This window comes from Tachyglossus aculeatus, chromosome 16 (genome assembly GCF_015852505.1).
Source record: "Tachyglossus aculeatus isolate mTacAcu1 chromosome 16, mTacAcu1.pri, whole genome shotgun sequence".
NCBI classification, from domain to species: domain Eukaryota; kingdom Metazoa; phylum Chordata; class Mammalia; order Monotremata; family Tachyglossidae; genus Tachyglossus; species Tachyglossus aculeatus.
The window spans coordinates 37,762,974-37,780,069 of NC_052081.1; the positions used below are offsets into that span (position 1 = coordinate 37,762,974).

General features: G+C 39.7%; 1 protein-coding gene across 9 annotated transcripts in view; it reads right to left on the reverse strand.

Moving 5' to 3' along the window:
* BTRC (beta-transducin repeat containing E3 ubiquitin protein ligase) overlaps positions 1–17,096 on the reverse strand; it is a 124,553-nt gene that overhangs the window by 76,025 nt on the left and 31,432 nt on the right. Inside the window, exon 1 of one of the 9 annotated variants that reach the window (XM_038757639.1) lies at positions 5,437–5,455. The exons of the other annotated variants lie outside the window; for them this stretch is intronic. The gene's annotated coding sequence lies outside the window, so the exon portion shown is untranslated. Of the gene's footprint in view, positions 1–5,436; positions 5,456–17,096 lie in introns of those variants that run through there. 9 annotated transcript variants of the gene reach the window in all.

Genomic DNA, 17,096 nt, shown 5'->3' on the forward strand with positions numbered 1-17,096 from the left:
GTGCTCTGCGCACAGTAAGCGCTCAATAAATACGATTGATAATGATGAATCCTGATTTTATAAACACACACTCACACACACATACATATATATATCTACCCCACTGCTTAGTACAATGCCTGGCACACAACAAGCATCGAAACAATTATTATTAGTATTAATGCTAATATCACTACCAAGTGCTTAGTACAGTGCTCTGCACACAGTAAGCTCTCAATAAATACAACTGAATGAATAATAATAATAATGAGAGGGCAATTCTCCAGCCACCTAGTAGTAATAACTTGTGCTGATTCAGAGAGGATCTGGTTCCCATTTTATCCCACAAAACTGGAACAGGTTGGCAAATGTGCTAGAGAAATGAAAATAAAGTCCTGCCTTTCTGAAGAATTTGAGGGCTTTGACCTGTGAGGGCTTTGGCCTGTGACTGTATGCAAAGTCTCACTTTCTTATTTAGGCCTGAGGCCAGCACTCTGGGCAACTGCTCCTTTGCACCTGTTTCAGGTGCCAAACCCAGCAGTGATGGCATCATGTAGTGACGGCATAATCATCATTCATTGGTACAGTTAGAAAAGGGAACCCGACTCAAAACCCCAATAGAATAAATCAATTAAAACTCTGTTAGTCAATCCAAGGAAGGCTCCTTTCCTTAGAATTCTCTTTCAACAGATATCATCACAAGCATGAAACTTGCAAGACATTGCTGCGAATTTCATGACAATTACTCTCTGGCATTTTTCATTTAATTTACCTGCCCTTAATAACCACCAGAGAATTTTTTTCAAAATGATTATCTTACATAGGTAGATTTTAAGAATACTATTTTAAAATTATTTTATAGGATTATTCTCCCAAAATATCTCCAATTAAAGATACTTCTAAAATATTACACTTTACATAGCCAGACATGTGCTCATTTGTAAAAAAAATAATAAAAAAATAGTGGCTCTAATATCATGAAAAGGGATAATATGTCCGTGAAAATAACTTTTCCATTAATACTCTAAAAGTACGCCCTCAGAATGGGAATGTCATGGTTAAATGTAGAGCATCTGTTTGTGAAATAATTTTCAGAAAAAACAGAGCTGCTCTTTCAAAAATTGACAAAAGATCTGCCCATTCAGGGAGGTGGCTGGAAACCAGCCGAAGAGGGGGGGATGATATCAGATAACTCCTTAAACTGCTTCTTGTCTTTTTCAAAAGACATATATTTCAAAGCAGCTGCAATTGGTAACCTACTAGATGACACTATTATAAAACAATAAAAAAATTCGAGTAGTTCAGACCTGGTTAACTCAGTGCATATTTCCTTGGCCTTTGCATTAAAACTGTTACTGCATTTCATATTTTCATGGGTCCCAATGATAAGGAAGTTACCAAGCAAATATACCAAATTGGTTTTAAAGTTTCAAAGCTTAGCATCTTGTACTACAATACTGGCTCCAAATGACTCAACTTTGCTGAAAAGGGGCTCTGCAGACAATGAGTTCGTTGCAGATCAAAATGTTAGAAATAATTTTAAGCAGTATTTTAAAAGCACCAGCATCCTGAACTTAGACTGGCCTGTATTAAAAACAACTTTTCAGAGCAAAATGTCTCATTTGTTTTTTATTCTCAAAAATAACTTAAAAATATAACCTTATTATTAAAATCAAAGACCTATGACTAGCTTCTAGAGAAAGGTACCAAAAAGTGAAACCAGATCTCTGGTTGGAGAACTCTGGTTTTTCATTCATTTAATCGTATTTATTGAGTGCTTACTGTGTGCAAAGCACTGTACTAAGAACTTGGGAAGTACAAATCGGCAACATATAGAGATGGTCCCTACCCAACAACGGGCTCACAGTCTAGAAGACTGATTTAACACAACTTCAAGCTCCTGAGTTTACGCCTAGAATGTGACGATGATATGCCATGGCGGGAAGGCTGCAGTTGAACAGGAAAAGGGGAAATTAATCAGATTGCTACAAATGTTCTCCCTAGGTAATATTCCAGGACATTAGATCTCTGGGATGTAGTCTCTCTGGTAGGATGTTAACTAATACCGACGAAGAAAAGATGGACCTGTTTTTTGGCATCTGGGAGAAGGAAACGGGGAAAGAGTACAGAAAAATACAGATGAAAAACAAACATCCACTTAAACAGTCACAAAATTGTGAGTCATTTTCTTTCATAACATTTCTTTGGCAGGCAACTTAATCAAGGTCAAACAGGGCAAAAGAGCCTGTGTTTAGCTGCTTAGACATCTGTTACAAATGGAATCATTCCCAACAGTATCAGGACAAAATATTTCATATTTATATTACACGTTCTACTGGAAGATCTAGAAGCTCTTTAGATTCCCAAACTATATCAACACCCTTCTGGTGTACATGATCTTTTACTGCCTGTTTGGAGGGCAAACAATCCCAAGAATGATTTAGTTAACATTAAACAAAAATACAATGCTACATTTGGAAAAGGTAGTCTTCACTACTCTGGCTGCCAGCTTTAACCGAAACAGACACCTCTGCCCTTGCGTTTCCTAAAATGGTCACTGTCCAGTACTTTCTCCCAAGTTTGACATTGTTATTATTAACAACAAAGACCTAGAACAACAACAAAAAAGATATCTTGGTCTCAATAATTCAGTTCTAGCAGTCACTAAGCCCCGTATGATCCAGGCAAGCTGCTGTGCCTCAGTTTCCCAATTTGCAAAATGGGGATAATTCCTAACACTTCTGTACCACGTGAGTTGGGCCAGTGAGTTGGGCACAATTAATCTGCTAATGTCTATTGGTTCCTTCACACTTCTCATACATAAAAAAGTGATATGCACGAGGAGGCAGCATGACCTAATGAAGAGAAGATGGAATTGGGAGGAGACGCAGGTTCTAATCTTAGCTCTGCTACTGGTCTGTATGACCTTGGGCAAGTCTTAATTTTCTGTACCTCAGCTGCCTCAACTGCAAAATGGAGAGAAGATGCCTCTTAGACTGAAAACCCAAAGTGGGGCAGGCCCTGTATCTAAACCATCCTGTATCTACCCTAGTGCTTAGCACATGGCAAATATTTAATAAAATGAAAATTTATATTAAATATATATTTAGTATTTTCAAATGGGTTTGTAGTTACAATTTTATTTTATATGCTTTAAGATACCATCCCCTAGCAAGCTTTTACGCAAACTATTCCTTTAGTATGTTTGCCATTTGACACAGTCTATTAAACCATATCAAAGCCTGGCTAAACTGCTAAACTTCAAATTCCCTCTGACTAAAGCTTTTAAGGGCAATGACATTTTCTGGTTATAAATTCAATCCAAGTAATATCGGGAACCAGACATAATAAATGGCTAACACTCTCAGGGACTACCAACTGGACAGGGCTTCCTTTAGTATTGCTTTACTCCCCATAGTGGAAGTCAAAAATCTGCCAAGTAGGGTGTTTTTTTTTCCCTTGCTATGTTGTCCAACACTAATTATAAAACTGTACAGATGCAGCCCTTCTCAAAATGCAAAGGGACTGTGCATATATGCAAAGAACAACTATTTTTTATGCTTCCAAATTCTTAATCCTGTTTGGAGCTGTCAGTGGGGGTTAATGGAAGCCTTGGATAGGAGAATTCCAATCTGGTTGGCAGATGGATAGGTTGGTTATAGCTGCATAACTATGTCTTGCCTGCAGGCACAATTCAGAACACTGTTAAAGCAATATAAAGTCTCTGTCAAGCTGAACCATTTGGATCAGTAGCAAGGAGAAATAATAATAAAAAAAGAAGTTCATTTCTGGGCCTTGTGCATTTATGCTACTATGCAGAAACTGATTAATTGTCATAGTGTGCTGGTCTTCTATACCTCAGATCTCTACTTCTGGAGTAGATTTTGCATGCTAATATAATCATTCTCCCTCTTGAGACATTAGCAAATAATCAAATGAAAAACAGGATCATAATTTACTGAGATTCGAGCAATTCTCTATGCAAATTTGACTTGTTATTGCTGCTGCCTCGTTAATCTGAATGCCTTTGACAAACTCCTTTGATTTATGAACTCATGACAACTCCAATGTGTATATATTTTGCTAGATTGACATTATCATTAAGAGTGGGTGGACTGAGCTCACATGAATGGCTGATTTTATTCGCTGGTGTCTGCTGCTCAACAGCTGAGCATCTCCTTCTCACAAAGCCCCTGAGCGTCAGGCTCTTCCCATCTACTCATCCATTCATCATCTCGATGTTAATTGGCCCAGGCTTTAAGCAAATTTTCAACACGATTTAAAGGCACGATGACACTGATTACTGACCCTCTGCCATACGGTGCCTATTGATTAACCTGACAGAGATGATGAGCTTGAGGGAAACTAGGTGTGCGTGGACCTGGGTGGGGGTGGGGGGGGGAATATATATATATATATATTGTCTACACAGGCAAACACTTGTCATTACCTCACAAGCCAGAATTCGTACGGCACATATTCTTAAAACACAGCTAATGCCAATGCAGAAGGCGCTCTCTGTATTTGGAAACACCACAAATATGTCATGTCATAGCACATGACATATACAGTATTTTAGAAGCGCTCCCCAGATAGATTGCTGCCTTTCAACCAATTATACTTTTCTAGCTGATATACTTTAGCTCAAATGCAAAGCAAACACTGGGTGGCCTGTTAGTACTCTGGGTATCATACAGTTGTGGAAAAACTCAGGATCCAAGATTGTGAATTTGCCCTTTTGGGTCAGATTAAACAAACTAAAGTAATATTAGGTGCTCCTTCCTCCCATTGCGCATCAGAATAGGGGCAAAAGAGGAAAGAAGAGTAAATGATAACTTCAAATGGCAGGGTGCAGATGCAATTTCTTCTCGCCACTGACAGTCAAATTGCAAAAGAGGCCAAGAACATTATTACTGTGGAGGGATGGTCTTATATTGTTTTCTAAATGTTTTCTGTTATTTAAATACCTCGGCAAAATTCAAACTGCTGGGCTGGCTCTTGGCACGGAGATTATCAAACAAGATGCAGTTTTCTGAATTAACACTTGCATTTTCTTCATCAAGCCAATTGACATTTAAGACTGACCCCGAAAATCTCTGTTGTTGCCCAATTTCAGAAATGTTCTTCTTTACTTAGGAGACTAACTTGGGCTTTTAAGCTGTTAAGGCGTAGGAGGACTAAATGTTTCCTCGATGCACGGGGGAAAAAGAGTCCTGAAAGGACACAAATAGTTGGGTGCGAGAATTCCTGAACATGTCTAGTACTAAGAAACCCAGAATCTGACTCAAGACATTTCTAAGACCATTTAAATGCACACATAAAATTTATGTTAGGAAACAGACAAAAGCCATCTTTAAATAAGGGAAGGTTTGGGGATGTTTGTTTAAAAAACAAAGCAAACAAAATTTCCTCCCTGGGTTACAACTGCTGGACACACACATCAAACTGTTTACTTACGGGTCCTGGAGGGACAGCCAATATACAATTTTACACCTGGGGATTTTGATACAGCAACTAACAGTTATTTCAAAGCACTCCGTCTAAAATAATAGAAAACAGCAAGCAGTCACGACAGTAGTCCTTTCACAGTGACACGGCCTGTTAAGGTAAGAGAGCAAATGGTTTTCCAGACACCCAGCATTGGTGCCTGCTAATACTGGAGCAAGTAAGAGTTTAGCTGCATCACTAAAAGCCTACCTTCTGTTCTCTGAAGATAAGCAAAGTTAACTACCTTCTGAGGTCTTCTGATAGGAAAAATGGGAAGCCCAAGATGGTGGCAAGGCAAGGCAGAGAAGCCTCGTTTTTGAATATATCTGAATAATCTATATCAGAATTGAGCACTTTAATATTTGATCTCTACAAAGGAGACACAATATCGAGGAAACATTTGTTATCATTAACAAAGGAGAAAAGAAAGACATAACTAATACCATTTTCTCACTGACTGAACTGTAAAATGCCATTATAACCCAGCTGTCTGCAACACTTTCAGCTTTGTGACTTCTTAATCAAAGGTTTGAGCATTAACCTAGCAATTAAAACTATGAAAATTTATGGGAAAAAAGATCAACCGATAATTGAGAGAATATGCTTCATCTGAATTAATATTCTGCCTAAATATAGTAACTGGGTCTTTGCGTTTTTTTCTGAGGGGTTTAGCGGGGAGGGTTCTCAAGGACTAAGGCTATCAAAAATAAACAAAGAACACCACAGACAAATATCCCAAATTAAACCTATCCAGGGCAATGTGGTTTAAGAACAAAAACTTCAACAGGCTTTTTTAAAAGACCTGTTCAAACCAACGTTATGGTGCTTTGAGTTTCTTTCTATTCAATTGGCTGCACACTAATTTAACTAGTTTACAAAGTCTTCCACAGGAATGAATTAGTATTTGCACATTTATTTTATACTGTTTAAGGCAAATTGGGCAAATTGGACATAGACTCGTAAACACTGCAGAGTGACTATAACCTTGGAGTGGGGAGATGAAAGGTCAAATTAGAAATTACCCTTTGACACCATCTAGTGAAGGAAGCAATCTCCTTTACTGAAAAAATGCCTAATTTGCCCCTCTCAATTTCTTATATCCATAAAAACATTCAAGTGAGTCATTTTTGATAATCAAGCTTCTGACCTCATGTTTCTGCATCTCACTTTGACAGGTGCTCCAATTTCGATGCCATATTTATATAAACAATACATCCAGAGATCCCTTGAATATAGTTTTATGTGGTTGAAGAGGCAAACATTTGCTTCTGTTAATCAGGACATATGGTTATTTTTGTAACTCAGAGACATCTGCATTATGCAGAGCTGCTTCGATTTTTCATAACAGGGTTGAGAACTATAGCACCCTTAGGATGTAAGTTGAAATCCTTTTAATCTCTGCAGCATCATTATTTAAGCTGCCTGCCCTGTTTCTGAATCTTTTTCCCCCCCTAAGTGATCAAAGAATTCAGCACCTTGGCTATTTTCCTTGATTTTGCTGTCTGAGATTTGCTATTACATTTTAGCAGTGCCCTGAAAAAATCCTGAGTTTAAGGGTTTTGGCAAATTGGTTGCCCAAAGGGTACCCACCATTGTGGGATGACAAAATTAAGTCATCCCAGCAGCTCCCCAAACAAAGTTCTGAAAACCTGAAGAGAGGGATAGCCTAGCATTTCTTTCAGGTATATTTTCCCACTGAGCAGTAAAAAGCACTGTGGCTTGTTCAATCATGCTTCTTAATTTGCCTTTTATTCTGAGCTCTTGCTCTTGTCGCTATCCTTACTTTTTCCACTCCCGACACACACAGACTTAGTGATTTTTCAGGTCTTTCAAATTCCAACTACTTGCCTCCTCCTGTCCATTTAAGTTTGTCCCCGAGAATGGAAAACATTGCCCAGCACAACTCAGAAGGGTAGATCTTACCTTCAAGCAGTAGCATATTAAACACTCCTTTCTGAACTCCAGTCTTTTTACAAGAAAAATTACTGCTACAGAATAAATCCTGTAATACCAAACAATCCAAAATGGACAAGAAAATGGGATGCTAATGAATAATTTTTGTTTTTCAGAATACTTTCAACATCTTCCGCTGCAATATAAAAATATTTGCCATTACCTCAAACCATTTTTCTTGATTTTTTGTGCATTTTCCCTTCAAAATTCCAGACAAACCAAACAGGCAAACTTCAAAACACATTCGGAGAACTTCCACATCTGAAACTCAGTCATTTAAAATGGCAACCGTCAAGTGTTTAAAGAAACGGTTTGGAAGGCTGGTTAATTTTACTACCTTCTTCCCAGGCCCTGTTCAAAAATATTCTAACTTTTTCCAGTCATGGCCCTCTGTGAGATAAAATGCAAGCCCTAAACCTTTACTGACAGGCCTAAGAAGAGAAGGGAAGGACTTTTCTTTTCCTCTGCCTTTAATTTATTACTTTATTAGACAGCAACAAATTCTAAGAGCCTCCTATTCTATGCAGATACAAATGATTTTCCTGCGGGGCAAGAATATTTGAGGAAGTGAGGAGATGAGGGTGGTAAGGATAACTGTAACTGGATGGAAGATTCACTTACATGATTGAGAACCAGAAACATTCAACGTATTTCTATTACACTTCACAAGGGCATTTTTGTCAACTGACACTAGGTGTACATGTCAGGCAATGCTAGAAGAACCCTACTGCCCAACTACAGTGGGGTTACTTTGATCACATACAACCCCTTCCTCTTCCTCCCCTCTACCAATTGCACCTTCTTCCATTGTCAGTTGACATCTGAGTCCTTCATAGCTCCCAACAAATTTTGGCTCACTCTAAACCCAAGAATTGGAAGGCCACTTCCTCAAGATAAACATATCACCGATTAGTAACTGGTTGCTTAGGGTACGTTTGTGTCTTCAGACAATTTCTCAATTTTGCAATCTCCAAGTTGGACTGCGTGCAAAATTTCAAGTTTTATCTATATTTACAGTTCTCTATAACAAGCTCGGTTATTAGCCATTGTCAGTGTTATTGTGCTAAGGAATGAAAAAGGACTGCTTCGCTAACTGCTGAGTTTGGCAATGGATGATTGATTTGACAGATATCAAACAACATTAATTTCAATACTATAGAATGTGTTCTAGGAGTAGAGTGCCTGCGAACATGCTGGCTGGCTCTAGTTTTGTTGCCTAAATTCTTTTCTGTCTAACCCAATGTACCTCGGCGGCTACTGCAAGCAACAAGGGAATTGTTGACTTCAAAAATGGTTGGATATCTCCGCCTGCTGCACAAAGGGCATTGTGAGTAGTGGTCGGTGAGAAAAGTGTAACCGTTTTTAAATGCCAGTGGTTCCCAACATCCACGTTCATTCTGAACAGAATGAAGGGCGAGAGCACTGACCGGTGGGTCACTTGACCCACGGGGGCCTGGAAAGGTTTCAAGAATAACAGAGGTCACGTAATTGCCAAAAGCGCATTAGCCACTCAATCACAATGGATAATTAAATGACCTACATGGTTCTTGAAATGGCTTCTCTATATTTAGTCTATTACTTGCCTTCCTCAAGAAAAGCAACTCAACTGGACTGACCTGACCAGCAAACAGAACCTGAGCCTGAAAACTGACCGCTTGCCTGTCGCTCTGTAAATGCTCCCAAACAGTAGTCATGTCACGGACCACACTGTCCCAAGAGGACATCCTACTTAAAAATAGAAAAGTGTCCCCTCTCCCCAATACAACTGGGTGTGGAATAGGATAAAATTTTAGCAAATCACTTGACTGCGTTTTTTTGGTTTTGTTTGTTGGGTTGGGGTGGTGGTGGCACCTGGGAGTGGAGCAAGGAGAATTAGAAAGAAACAGCCTGAGGATTTTTTTTTCCCTTTTCAGGTTCCGAATGGACGCTGAAGGAATCTAAGAATTTGAAGTGTTGGTCAGCAGTTTGTCCAGTGGCAGTAAGCCATTAAATTCCCGTTTGCCCAGACTGCATTTCTGATGTCACGGGCTGTTAATGGGATTTTTCTTAGCCCAGGTCCCTAGTACATACGACAAGTAGCCTCTAAGCAAATAAAAATGTACTTGGAATACCTAGTAACCCAGTGTTTACATGATCGCTATAACCTAAGGAGTAAATATTTTCAACTAAGTATGATTCACGATGTCCCAGTAACATTCAGTCAAAATGGTTCAGTTCGTCTTCCTAAAAGACCCTGTGGAGTGAGGTGCTACTAAAAGGAGCCAAATCAATGTAATGGCAATAATTCAGTGGGAGAGGATTTTCCCAACAAAAAGAAAAAAAAAAAAGATCTGGCTGTGGCCCTGGAGAGGCAGCTGCACATCTAACAGTCACTACCAAAAGAGGCGGGCCATCAAGTATCCCAAGACAACCCCACAATGAGGGGGGAAAAGAAAGGGGGTAGGGGACAAATAGCTCCCATTCAGATTACCTTGAGGCCAGTAGGATTTTCTGTTTCCACAGGAAATTATGCAGCTTGAGGCTACTGGCTATTGAGGTACACCATCCCTGATCTCTTTCTAGGACATGAATGGCTTATTAAACCTACAACATATCTGTTTTAGTTAACTTCTGGGTGGGGAGGGGTTAGAGGGGAGAAGAGAAACAAAATGTACTTAAATGCTGAATTTTTTTCTCCAGGCTGAATGCCTTTCATCCAATAAGACATTCAAAGCAGTGACCCAGCAAATGGATTGAAAAAGCAATCTTCCGTCTCAGTGCCACATTATCATTCCTATTCAGTAGTCTCCATGAGATATCTCAATCAGCTGTGTGTGTAAGTGACAACGCAGCCCATTGCTGGGTTAATTAAACATTTGACTTTAACACCCTCCCCATCATTAAGCAAATAAAAACAGATAATTCAAACTGCACTTCATCCTCAGGGTACACAACACACATGTCAAAATTAAGAGAGTCCAAGGCCTCTAGGGAGTTCTGTGGGGGACATAATCAGTTTAAATCTTATCTGGTTTATCAATTATTCTATTGATTAAAGCAAGGTGATTATATACAACTCCTTTTGCCACATGGGATTGATGTCAGCAGTGCAGAAGAACAACTCGGGTGGGGGGTGGGGGAGGATTCAAACAGATTTAATCATGAAAAAAGACCAACCAGACCAATAAGAGTGGATTATTACTACCACTGATCCATATACAGAACAGTTGATTCTTAGTTTCAGGCGTGTGAAGTGCTTCCAATCACAGTGTGTTCATACTATAGGTGATTGTGAATCTTGGAAGATGAACATACTTTCTACTGATATACACAGAAGCCTCCTAACCCAAAAATATATTTTATAGATACCATCCTTATTGTGTAAGTGTGGTTCCCTCAGGAACTGGAAAACTCTGCTATCATTTAAGAACCATTTCTCCCTCCCAAATAGGAGCCAGCGTAAGTGGGTTTAGAGGATGTCCTTGACACTTGCCTTTTACAAAAAGTATGTCCTTCAAGGTTAACATTCTCCAAAATGTTAAAACACAAATTTCACCTTGCAGTCTCAAAGAGTTCGTTCTTCTAAAACTTCATGCCAAGTAAAAAGTTATGGCTATTTTTCTTCCATTATGTAATCAGCGGTCTTAAAAGATCACTTCTGAACTCTACAATTTGAGCCTTAGACCCTCAAGGGGAAGGACAATCCATAGATTCAATTAAACCACTGATCCTTCTGAAGGTTTTATGTCCACCTGGCCAGTGAAAATACTCTTCTTCCTCCTCCCTCAGGAAAAAAAAAACGACAACCTGCGAAGGTCCACCAGAAACTTAAATTTGTGCTATAATACGTATTAGAAAGACCACCCGCCCACCCCCCTAAAAAAAGTTCACCAAGAAAGGTCAGACAGACTATCCTTAATTTGAATTTTTACATTTTACAAGCTATGTTTTTCAAAATCAAATTTGTTCACTGCTATGTTGGCACAGGCACATTCAAGCGTAATTTAACTTATCTCCTTCAGATTTTCCGTTCTCAGGCAGACTAAGAAACCTGCATTAGCATGCTGTATTTTACCCTCGCCACTAGAAATACTGAGGGTGCTATTTGTAATTGTATTCTTTCTAAGAGGTTTGTTCTCTGCAGCTGTTTTCTGCTTGCAGTGTATTTTGTGTAATCAGCACATCATCATAAATACATTGGCTGTTCCCCTGAGGGTAGCTGTCAGTGTTTAATTTACAGAACAACCTGGCCAATGTGCATTTTAACACTACAGCACCATGGCAAGGAGTTACCACACTCTGAGAAAAACAGGTTTCGATGAATTTTTATTTCAGGAGCTTGGTCCCAGGACAATTTAGGTTCTAGAAATAGATTTGTTTAAAGAAGCACTTTATACCTTGTACGCAATGGATTCTTCCCCACTTACAGCCCTATAAAGAAGCACTGGGCCACTAAACCACAAGTAGGCGCCACTCACACTGCCAACGGGGAGGCTTCCAACTCCAGGAGGGACTGCAAACAGATGTTACACCTCCTCTTTTTCTGGCTGTAATTAGCAACCGAAAACGTAGAGTTGAAACGCAATAACGGTGGTCAATCACAGCATGCGTATGGACGAAAAGAAACCACACTGCGGCGGACCGACCTGAATGTACGCGCAGCGCTTCGGTCCCTGGGATGGATTATTCCAGAAACATTCACCGATTTACTGCCACACTTCATCCTGACCTCTCTAAGCCAATTCCCTATTTCACTGAATAGGAGACTATATTTATGGCTGAAGTCAGAAGTTGTTTTCTTTGAGGCTTTATGGACGTTTTGGACCTCGGGGCTGACCAGGGCCTTAGTGAGATGCTATGGAAACCTCTGGTACCAATAGGATCTTTAGTTTTCTTCAGTAGCAAAGCTGGGGTGACTCTGTATGAGGTAGACTTGGACAAGAAACCGAGGATCTGGTCTGCATTTGGCAAAGTTTGAATCACGAGCTTAACCAGGAGGTAGAATTTTGTTTCTTCACTGCACAATAACAGATATCAATAAAGTCCCAAGTTTATTTTCTTTCCTCCCACCCCTAAACACAGATCGAACATACCCCTGATCCCAGAATATTATTGAGTCCTCTTCCCCCACCCAGAACAATAATGGACTCCCCCAGGTATCCAGCATTTCCTGCCACCCATCCTGCTCAGAATATTGAGGGGTATGATGAGGAGAAAGTAGTTGAATAATGGTAGTCTCTGCCACCCATCCTGCTCAGAATATTGAGGGGTATGATAAGGAGAAAGTAGCTGAATAATGGTAGTCTCAATTTATGCTTCCATACCAGTTCTGCATCTCCTCCTGTGAGAAATGGAACTACTTGGATAGAGTACCATAACTCTCAGAAATCTGTTTTTATAGAAAGAATAACAGACTTTCACCTGCATAAACCTTAAAAATTGTATACTTTATCCCTAGACTTTAGTACATAGGTGGCCCGTATTACCAGTCAGGCTTTTCTGATAATATGGCTATGATTCAGTTTAAAGGTGCTTTTCCAAATTAGTATTCTTGTAATGAAATTAAACTGATTTCAGAAGAGATGACTCCTGCTCAGCTCTCTTGAGTCTGTGTTTGCATTTAAAGTTGCTCCGAATTATATATTCATGATATCTGTTTTACATGAATCATTGAATTGTGACTAACATCTACTTAAAATGCAGGATGATAAAGATTTACTGCTCTTAGGAGTGTTTCAAACTTCCCCAGGTTTGCAATAAAATTAAATTCCGTACTCTTAGCCAGATCTGCAGAGATTTGTAGGGCTTGATCTTGCATAGCAGCTTAAGTTTTAAATATTTTCTAGCCACTTCTTGAATATGTGAAAGCATAACCAAGCTCTGTGAGATTCAACATCCCAGAATTAACTTCAATGTTACTCATAACTAGGAACATAATGAGGGAAAAGTGATCATTTCTACATGAGTTTATTAAGGCAGTGCTGTAACAGTAATGCAAGGCCTTTCAAAAGCTCTGTGCAGCACCAAAGGCACTAAATAAATCCAATAAATAATAATAATAATAATGGCATTTACGCTTACTACGTGCAAAGCACTGTTCTAAGCACTCGGGAGGTTAGAAGGTGATCAGGTTGTCCCACGTGGGGCTCACAGTCTTACTTCCCATTTCACAGATGAGGTAACTGAGGCCCAGAGAAGTTAAGTGACTTGCCCAAAGTCACACAGCTGACAATTGTGCTTAGTACAGTGCTCTGCACACAGTAAGTGCTCAATAAATACGATTGATGATGATGATGATAACTGGCGGAGTCGGAATTTGAACCCACGACCTCTGACTCCCAAGCCCATGCTCTTTCCACTGAGCCACGCTGCTTCTCTGATACACCACGGGCACTTAACGGTAACAGGCAACAAGATACACAGGAGTACTGATAGAGCATGTTGAATTTACACGTTTTGAACCCTGAAAATAAAAACTGGCGAACGAAGTTTAGAAGGCGTTGAAGTGCATTCTAATCCCATGTTCAGATTAAATGCATTTTAGTATTTTTACCGCGCGGGGCGAATCTTCCCTTTTTTCTTTGTTTATTTAAAGTTAAAAAAAAGCACATGTTGGGAACTTCGTGCCAAAATTGGATGAGGTTGGCTTTGGGTTATTGGGTCCCAGAAATACGGCTTTTTCGCGCTGCCCAGGAGACCATGCAGTTCCATACGCGGCCATTAGGGGGCAGCACAGTACACACCATCAGTCATGTCTCTCACATCTCTCGCTCCCCAAGGCTTCAGATACGCTTATTCCAACACGCAGAGACTCCTACAGAGACACACCCACACTCGAGCTGATTCTAATTCAATTAGTGCAGTCTGCAACTCCAGAAAAGAGTAATTCAATTAGTGCATTGTGGAGCGCTACAATACCTCCAAGCAGATGTGCCCAAATCCTCAGGAACTGGAGTCAGCTTTAAAAGTACCTGTGCTATTTAAATGCGCAACTACACACTCCGTTTATCAAAGTTCTATCGAGTTGCCAACTCGTTATGTTGCCAGCTTGTACTTCCCAGTGCTCTGCACACAGTAAGCTATCAATAAATATGACTGAATGAATGGTGCTCAATAAATATGACTGACTGAATGAATGAGTTCCTAAAAGGATTCAGGGGTGGACACAAACCCGGGATCGCCAAGTAGCTGATATTTTTCAGTGACTCAGACCGGAATATGCTGGGGCTTTTTGCTTGTCGGTAGGTCTGCCTGATGTTTAAATAATAAAGATGATCATTAATATGAAGGTGAAGCAATACACAAGCCTGTGGGCTGCTATGCATTTTCATGTTAATGACTATATTAATAATACACCAGGGCAAGCAGGAATTTTGTATAATTTTCATGAGTGATTTAGGAGCTTCCATAAACGCACATATCTCTCTGTTCATTTTTCTTCTTAGGTAACTGTTTATACTAATGTTATTCATCCAAAATTTAAAGCATTGCATCAAGTAGGTGGGACCACAATAGCTAGTCTCAACTCTGCCTCAAACCAGCACTGATTTTTTAAGAGTAGCATTATACAATTTTGGTGTCTTATTTCTAATCCCAAATTACAGAATAACGGACCAAAAAACCCCTCCCAATGGCCTCACTCCTCTAGGCCAGTAATAACAATGCTATTGTTAATAATAATGACGGTAATAATAATAACATGGTACTTGTTAAGCACTTACTAGGTGTTCTAACTGCTGGGGCAGATACACGATAATCAGGCTGAACACAGTCCCTCTCCCACATGGAGCTCACAGACTAAGTAGATGGGAGAACAGGTACTGAATCCCCATTTTTATTACAGTTGAGGAAACTGAGGCAAAGAGAAGTCAAGTGACTTGTCCAAGGTGACGCAGCAGGCAAGTGGCAGGGCACAATTAGAATCCAGATCCTCTGATTCCCAGGCCACTGTTTTATGCACTAGGCTATGCTGCTTCTCTCTTCACTCTTGATACAACTAAGTGGCATCCATTCTGCCAACAATTCTAATCCTTTAGTCAACGCCCCCCATCCGCCTCCCCCAATCACAGCTCCCAGAGGAGGAGTCTCAGATATGCCAAGTCAATGTTATCTTTATTTTTCCAATACATTTCACTATTCGTTCAAGCAAAACAACGCTTCTTGACTTTCTATTCTGCAGAATTAGAAAACAAAGCAAAATAAGTAGTTTTCCTTTAAGATATCTGAGAGCCAATGGACAGTATAAGTCATGTAGCTTCAGGCCAACCTAGTGCTTTCATCTCAAATGTTTACTACTCAGTGTTTTAGCACAGCAACAAAAATTCATTTTGGTTAAAAAATTATTATGGACGTGTCAGCTTTAAAGCAGCTGAAAAAAAGAAGCACTTCAAAGCAATGCTAAGGGTTTATTAAATTGTAAAAGAAATCCACAAAACATTCAGGGTCTAATGAACTCTACCCTGCAAATGGTTTTATTTTGTAAAATTAATATTATTTAGTAGCAGTACTGACACATTAATTCACAATGCATCTTGGATTCCCTCTACCCCCTCTCACCCAGCAAAGATATTGGTGAGGATTTTCAGCCAAGCATATTATATAAATGCCAATATGTCGGACTAAGGCAACTAACAATAATGGCTTTCCACCTTACCTGGTCATAAATCTACTTATAATAAATACAAGCTTTTTAAAAAAGAAATCAATATTGTGACCAAAACTTTCAAATATTGGAAAGACATGAAGAACCAGTCAGATGTCAAGGCCACAGGAAGATTAGGGTAATAAGCAGAGACTTGGAATTCATTTTGGTTTGGTTTTTAACACTGCCCTATAGCACTGCATCTGTTTACTATAAAGCCCATCATGTGCATGCATTCTCTCACTTAAACACAAACACACAAACTCAGATACGATTCAACTCCTCATCCACACAACCACACTCAGGTAGAATTCAGTTCCTTTCTATTGATTCTTCTTCGATGCAAGGTTTGGACTCTTCCATGTACATGAAGATGTGCAGGTCTCACTTTATTTTATCTCTCCCTTCCCCCCCATGACTGCATTTATGTTCCAGCCCTGAGTTGATTTGGTTCCATCGCTGCCACTTCTCCTTAACACTGTCCCTTTTCATACACTTAAAGGAAACTACCCTCAGCCTCATCAATGAAAGCGGACAAATGGAGTGGGAAGGAATGAACTGCAAACACCTCAAACAAGAAAGGTTGCTTAAAAATCTAAGTGTCACATTCTGGCAGTTCAATATTTCATAGCCAATACAAGGAATGTGCAACGACACTGCAACTTTAAATCTTTTCCTCCTATGTCAGTCTCTCTTCCTCTCATTGTAATGCCAAAGGGAACAGCAATCAGAGTGGAGATGTTCAACGTGATAGAGGTCAGGACACTGGCGGATCAACGTACCAGAAACACGACCTTGTTTATTTTTTTTTCCCCAGTATTATTGTTTACAGGGTGCTTTGCTCATGTACCTTGTGGTTCTTATCTAAAAGATGAAATTACAGCCCAGGATGAAGCGCTCAGGCACACATCCAATTTGTGTTTCCATCTCAGAAAACAAAAAGCTTCCAAGGCCCTCAGGCTGCCATTCAAACTTGGAGAGGCTGACATTTTTAACAGCATGAACCAGAGACTGGCAGAGGGAATGATCTAATGCATTTCTGACTTGTCAATCAAAG